This window comes from Mus pahari, chromosome 19, assembly GCF_900095145.1.
Source record: "Mus pahari chromosome 19, PAHARI_EIJ_v1.1, whole genome shotgun sequence".
NCBI classification, from domain to species: Eukaryota; Metazoa; Chordata; class Mammalia; order Rodentia; family Muridae; genus Mus; species Mus pahari.
This window is the reverse complement of record NC_034608.1, coordinates 72,860,888-72,868,685: the sequence shown is the minus strand read 5'-3', so window position 1 is coordinate 72,868,685 and position 7,798 is coordinate 72,860,888. Positions and strand designations below refer to the sequence as shown.

At 41.8% G+C, this 7,798-nt stretch overlaps 1 protein-coding gene across 1 annotated transcript in view; it reads right to left on the bottom strand.

The window, feature by feature from the left end:
- The window catches only part of Scrg1 (stimulator of chondrogenesis 1), a 20,596-nt gene extending 13,679 nt beyond the window's left edge, over nt 1-6,917 (bottom strand). Inside the window, exon 1 of the mRNA XM_021218609.2 lies at nt 6,856-6,917. The gene's annotated coding sequence lies outside the window, so the exon portion shown is untranslated. The remainder of the gene's footprint in view (nt 1-6,855) is intronic.
- Between the last annotated feature and the right edge of the window lie 881 nt (nt 6,918-7,798).

Sequence of the window (7,798 nt, the reverse complement as noted above, 5' to 3'; positions counted from 1 at the left end):
AAGAAGAAGAAGAAGAAGAAGAAGAAGAAGAAGAAGAAGAAGAAGAAGAAGAAGAAGAAGAAGAAGAAGAAGAAGAAGAAGAAGAAGAAGAAGAGGAGGAAGAAAGCTGGGTCTTGGGAGCTAGCTTAGCAGGTCAGAGTACTTACTACAACCACAGGCATGAAGATCTAAGTTCAAATCCCCAGTACCCATGTAAAAAAACAGACCCAACTGCACGCTTGTAACTGCAGAGCTATTGTGGCAAGGGCTTGGATGGAGGGAACAGGATGTGAAGACAGGAGGATTGCTGGGGCCTGGTGGCTGCTGGTCCAAAACAGCACACTCCAGGTTAGTGGGAGACATACCTCTTCTTCCGCCTCTTCCTTCTTCTTCCTCTTCTTCCTTCTTCTTCTCTTCCTTCTTCTTCTCTTCTTCCTCTTTTTAAATTATCTTCTATATTATATCCTAAACACAATTCTCCGTCCCCCTAGCATCCCCCATCTCCCCTCTCTCCCAGACCTAACCCCCCCTTTTGCCTCCCCTTAGTAAAAAATAGATTTCACATGGCATAGCAAGCTTGACAAGGCAACCCAGGAGTGAAATGGGTCCTACAAGTAGGGAAAAGAGTCAGGCCCAGCCCCTGCTCCCACGATTAGGATTCCTACAAGAGCCCCAATCTACTCAGCTATAACATAAGTGCAGAGGACCCAGATCAGAGCCCTGCTGACTCCCTAATCTCTGTGAGTCCCCACCAGTCCCAGCAGTTGTTCTGTGGGTCGTGTTCTCACGGCGGAGAGACCCTGTCTTAAGAGAGTAAGGAGGAGAGCGGTGGATGGCGTGCCCAATGTCTTCCTCTGACCTCTGGTCATGTACACCGGGTGCATGCACATACATACACACAAAAGGCATCAAGTGAGACTTCTACAGGTCCTTGCCCAAGATAAAAATGCGTTTTTAGACTGTTGTTCATTCAACAGATATGAGCCACACATTGCATTGCTTTATGATCTGGTATGAGGTGAGATATATCTATATATCTATATATCTATATATATGTATATGTATTATATATATGTATATATAATATGTTATATTTCAGAATATATAATGTATGCAGTATATAATATACACACATACACATGTGGAGTGGAGTTTCTGGTAAAGGCTACCCTTATTATTTTCATTTTCTTGAATTCATCTGGTATTCTTGGTTCTTCCCATAGTAACTGTTATAAAGGAAACACTCAAAATATTGTTAAGTTAAGTAAGATAAACTTCTCTTTTCCTTTCTTTGATACAATTATACATTATATTATAAAATTATATAGTAGATTTTTATATAAAATAATTTTATACATATATTATATATAATATAATATATATTTTAAAGCAAATATATAATTTTTAGGCTGGGGAGATGCCTCAGCAGGTAAGAGCTACTGAGTTAAAGAGCTGTCTTATAGATCTGAGTCAGTTGGGAATAATAAACATGAACTGCATATCTAATACATAGTTTGTATTATTCAACACAGACAGCCCACAGTTAGAGAAGTGAGATATCTACTTTATTTTAAGAAAATGTCCTAGACATCATGCAACTATAATTAGGTGAGATGGGATTATTTTCTAATCAAAAATAAATGACCAAAATTAATAGCATGAGCTGGGTATGGTTAGTCCACATCTCTAACCTCAGCCCTTGCAAGGCAGAGGAAGAAGGCTGAGGAGCTTAAGGTCAGTTGGGCTATATAGCAAGAGCTGAGCCTAACAGTTCTGTCCCCTAGAGCCCGCAAGTAGAGAACTGAGTCTCACCGGTTCCACTCAAACCTCCACCACACACTTGCATGCCCCCCTCCAACCACAATAAATAAATAAATGAATATATATATATATATATATATATATATATATATATGTACATAAAAAAATTAAAAGCATGTGTATGTGTATGTTTCTGTGTTTATCACAAAGTTCAACAATATCAAGCATATGACCTTAATCTCTCTACTAGGTTTCTGTCAAAGGTTTGGGTGCAGGTGGAGGGGTGTGTGGGCAATGGAGGCAAGGAAGAAGCATCTTTCTTTAACTAATGCACTTGAAGTTTATTTTTTTGTTGTTGTTGCTGTTGTTTTTAGACAGGGTGTCACCATATAGCACTGACTGCCTTGAAAGGTGCTATGTAGACCAGGCTGGCCTTGAATTCATCTGCCCGTCTCTGCCTCTGAGTGCTGGGATTGAAGGTGAACACTGCAGTGCACAGCCTGAATTTTCTACTTTTTTTTTTTTGTTGTTTTTTTTTTGTTTTGTTTTTTCGAGACAGGGTTTCTCTGTGTAGCCCTGGCTGTCCTGGAACTCACTCTGTAGACCAGGCTGGCCTCAAACTCAGAAATTCGCCTGCCTCTGCCTCCCAAGTGCTGGGATTAAAGGCATGCGCCACCACGCCCGGCTCTAGTTTTTATTATGAAGCTATGTCCTACATTATAGCTTAATGTTATCAGGGTTGTATAGTTTTTCTATAAGGTCTTACTTATATTTAGCCATTGTGGTTCCCCCCCCCCAACTCCTCTTCTTTTTCCTCTTCCTCTTCCCCCCTTCTCCACACCCTCCTCTTTTCTTTGTTGGGTTCTTACAGTGTTTCTTGTCTTACCTACTTTTGTTCCTGAGCTCATTTTATGGCTCTTGGCTTTCTTTCCATTTGATTGCCCTTATTAGAATGCCTTTTCATTTTAAATAATTAAGCTTATTCTTATTTGTTATACATTTTTAATTAAAACAGGATTGTATCATTTTTCCTCTTTCCTTTTCACTCCCTCACACCCTGCCTATGCCCTGGTTGCTCTGCTTCCAAATTGATAGCACCTTTTTCTTTGACTATTATTGCTACACAGGAGAGAGAGAATTAGCCTATCCCAGAGATGAGCCTCTTTTTTTGGTTATCCAGTACAGCGTGGTCAGCTCTGAAACCATATGTACACAAACAACAAAACCCAGCTAAACAGTTTGTGTGTGTGTGTGTGTGTGTGTGTTATACATTTTAGGGCTGAAGAAATGGCTCAGCAGTTAAAACCATTTACTGCTCTTACAGAGAACAGGAGTTCAACCCAGCATCCCCATCAGAGGCCTCTTCTAGCTTCTGTAGGTTCATATACAATGTGATACACATAAATTTACACACACACACACACACACACACACACACAATCCTGTTTTAAAACAGTTTTAAAAAAATGTCTAAAACCGGACTTATTCATTATAAATGCATTGGAAATACAGGCAAAAAGCAGAATAAATACCAACTAGCCCCTTAGTCTAGGGAAGACTGTAGTTGGCATTTGGGCATGGAGACTTTGAGGATTACTGTTTAGTTTGGCTGTGCATGTGTAATGGTGCGAAGAAGAGGGAAACTGAGTCAGAGGAAAGTTCCAGGGAAACGCCAACATTTATTCGCAGTGTAGCAGATAGGTCAACAGCGAGGGATTATAAGCCATGAAGGAAATGGGGTAAGGACAGGGTTGTAAGATGCTGTCTGGGTTCAGAGGGCATGTGAGTGGGAAGCTGTGGAAACTGGTATTGGATTTGATATTAACTGAAAACTGCTCCTTCAATGTCCCTATTACACACATGTACATAAACACAATAAGTTTTTAAAAAGAATGCAAAGGTACTGGAGAGATGGACAAGTATGGAAGAGCATTTCTGTATCTTACAGCTCTTACAGAAGACCCTAGTTCACTTCCCAGTACCTATGCCAAGCAACTCACAAGCTTCCTGTAACTTAGGAGAGTCACACTTGTGGTATATATACACACATAGAGAGTGTATGCACACACACACACACCACACACACACACACACACATATGCTTATATGCACACACACATATATAGACACACATATGTACACATGTACACATACATACGTACACATGCACACACACAGTCTTTTTTTTTTTTTAAGCTGAAAGGAACCAATTTCATACAACTTCAAGAGTAATATTTTGATGATAGTTAAATTTGGGATGGCCACTAGATATCTGAGTGAAAATGTCGAGTAATTCAGGGGTTGACTATAATCTTTAAAAGTCAAGGTTGGAAGTAGAAATATGATCCTAATCCGGAGGTTTTTTTTTTTTTAATTTATTTATTTTATGCATATGAGTACACTGTATTTGTCTTCAGACACACCAGAAGAGAGCATCAGATCCTATTACAGATGGTTGTAAGCCACCATGTGGTTGCTGGGAATTGAACTCAGGACCTTGGAAGAGCAGTCAGTGCTCTTAACCACTGAGCCATCTCTCCAGCCCCCAGAGGTTTTTTTGTTTTTGTTTTATTAACAATGCTCTCTCTCTTTTGTTTTTAAAGATTTATTTATTTATTTATTATATGTAAGTACACTGTAGTTGTCTTCAGACACTTCAGAAGAGGGCGTCAGATCTCCTTATGGATGGTTGTGAGCCATGTGGTTGCTGGGATTTGAACTCCGGACCTTCGGAAGAGCAGTTGGATGCTCTTACCCACTGAGCCGTCTCACCAGCCCCAGAGGTTTTTTTTTTTTTTTTTTTAATGTCAGCGATTAGCATACATACGCCTGACAACAAGACAGCATAGATGGGGAAGCGGCGAGGAGGAGCTCTGCGGTGACCCGAGGCTTGGAAGGGGACATGCCAGCATCATGAAGGTAAGGCTTAAAGCTTAAAAACATTTTTTTTTTTTTTAAATCACCCAGGCACCCGACTCAGGGCTTGTCTCATAGAAAAGACTGAAAGCATTCACTTAAGGCATGAGCAAATACATTTCTGGAAAGGCAGGTATGTTGCCATACCGTGTACCTCATGTCTGTGCCAGAGCGCAGAGCTGTTTTTCTGCCCAAGGCTCAGTCTTCAGCAATGGAAGTTTCCACAGCTGGCAAGCACCTAGGGTAGGCGCTATTTTTTTTTTTTTTTCTGAATTTTTTTTAACACTTAATAAATTATATGTCGTAACTGATGCCTTCTCTTCCTTTACTTAGGTTCAGATAAATAGCTTTAATTCTTACCTGACAAATGGAAAGTGTCTGGACAGGTTCTTCCCTGGGTGTATTTATCATCTTTTCTCCCCACTGAGAAACACCAACCCTAATCCTTGGAAATCCACCAAATGCAAACCAGGGTGAGAAGACTGATCATTTTGGAGATTTCTCTCCATTCTTTTTTTTTTTTTCTATTTTAGGTCATGTGCATGCTCTTAAAATTCCTCTTGGAGAATCTGGGTTGCAAGAAAACCCAATGAAAGACTGTAGATCTAAAGAAACATGAGAACCTTTGTGACTGGTAATGTACTGGTTTCCTAAAACCTTCCATTTGATGACCTTAATATTGCTCCTAATATGACACCACTTATATCCCAATATTGGTATGCTTTAACATTTATGTACATACAGCACAAACTTTGTCAGGGGGGAAAAAAATCCCTGCAAAGGATACAAAATTGCAAAGAAAGCGTTTTCCACATAAGCCTCACTACATCGTTGCACTGTCATTTGGAAGGGAACTGCAAAGTTTTAGTTCTGGGAGAGTTTTTGGCAGGCTTTTGAATGGCTGGAGTTAAATGGAGACTTAAAAAGAAAAACTAAACCATCTGACGGCCAAAACTAACAAGGCGATGTAGTATTCAGATACTTGTGGTACAGCGTTCTTGGAGGCAGCCGATGCCAGTTCTGGGAATCAGTGTTCATGGCAGTGGAATAACACAGACTTGATGAATTAGGCTGAAAGAGCAGTCTGCTCTCAGATGTCTGTCAACAGCTAGCGGGAGAGAAGCAAGCTTGCAAAACTCAACGGACAACTCCAGCCACGAATGTTTGACACTTGAGATTTCAAAATGGTAGTCGGGCGACATTAAAAAATTGTGACTCTCGCGATGCTCACGTGGGCATTGAAAGACAACTGGTTATTATTTAAATCCCCTGCTTTTCTTATCAACTGTCTTGGGGGGGGGGGTGTGCTAGGGCAGCCAAGTTCTGAAATGAACTATCTCAAGGCATACGTCAAGGAACAGAAATGGCATAGAAAACAGATGACACACATGGCAGCCTAAGCCCTCAGGATACCTTACCCTTGGGGAAGCAGCTGACATGGTCACTGAAGGTCTGCTTTCTGACATCGTACAGCATGCCATGTGGTAATACTGATAATCTTCTAATTTTTTTCTGACCACAAGCAATAAACTCATCAGAGGAGAAAAGGACCAACCGTGGGGAGAGCTTTTCATAAACTGGTGCAAGTAAGCGAGTCGAGGAATCTTAAAAGGGGTACTTTTAAGTCCTGAAGCAAAAGACTCCATCTCAGCAAGCATAGCCGCCGTGCTGTGTTCCATGGTCGGAACACCAAGTATGGAGTCCATGAATTCCCTCTTTGTATCATGCATTGCTACGGATTTTCTTTTCAGGAATCAGAGCTTCTAAAAGCAAAACCATTTGCTTTCTTTGACGTTGCCATTAACTTGGTGTAGAGGACTGACTGAACAAGCTTATGCATTTCATCTCTCACACATAATGCTGAGGGGTGGGGTGTGGTGTGGTGGGGGCATTGGCTGCAGAGTGAATTTGTTCATTGAAATGATTGACACCGAGCAAGCAGCCCCTTCTGGAAAATTTGGCCAATGGCCTTCTCAACCGAGGACCCACATTTGCTACCCTCTTTTGATGAGGGTCTTTGCTCTGCCTCACGACCTATCTTTTTCAAAGTGCATTTATCATTTCCTTAGAGGACTCCCCAATTTTTATGTCTTTCCCCTCTGTTCAGCATGCACACATATTTCTGCTCTAACCTATAGCAGCAACTTAGAAGTGAATAAATGGTATAAAATGTTTGCATAGAGAAAAAAAGAAACATACCTTTTTCTTTCTTTTCAGTGCTATTGGCAGGAGAATCTTCTTCAATGCTCCAGCTCACTGGGGCAGTCTGGGCAAAGGAGAAGGGAGGAGGTTCTTTACAAGTGAGGCTTTGTCTGCCTTGTCTCTGCCTGGGATTGACAGTCTCTGCTCCAGCCAGAAAGGAGGGGAGAAGGGGAGTGGAAGGCGACAGGAGCTGCCTCTCTTGGGCTCTTCCAAAGCAGAATGAACTGAACAGTGTAGTCACAGAGGGAAACAGCTAGTCTATACAAGAACCCTCATGATGCAGAGTCTCTGAGCAATAAAACTCCATACCTTGGGGATTAAAACACATACACACACACACACACACACACACACACACACACACACACACAAAGGGACTGATACGTTTTGTAAAAACATGGTATGATGAGGTAGGAGACCCTTAGCGGGACCATGATAAAGCATCTCCACCCCCCCCCCCACATGAGGTACCAGCTATAAGACCAGTCTAGCATAAAAAGGAGTTTATTTGGGGGCATGAGAAGGGGGGTTGAGAAGGGAGTAGATGCAGAGGGGACAGAGAAGAAGGAGGAGGGAGAGAGAGAGAGAGAGAGAGAGAGAGAGAGAGAGAGAGAGAGAGAGAAGAAAGAGAGAGGTGAGAGAGAGAGGAGAAGAGGCCAGCTAGGAACAAGAGGAAATAGAGGGAGGACAGAGAGGGAGGGACAGGGAAAAGCTGGGAAGGGAAGGGGCTATCAGAGAGAGTGAGAAAGGCCAAACTATCCTTTGACAGAGAGTCAGGCTTGTACCTGGCTATTGCTAGGTAACTGTTGGGCAGAGCCTAGAAGAAATGCTAACAGTGACTTTGATCTGGAGAGAAGTTTGGGGTGGGGGAGGAGGAGGAAAGGAGAGAGATAAGGCAGAGGATGTGTTAATTAGGACAAAACTTGAGCATCTCTTGTCC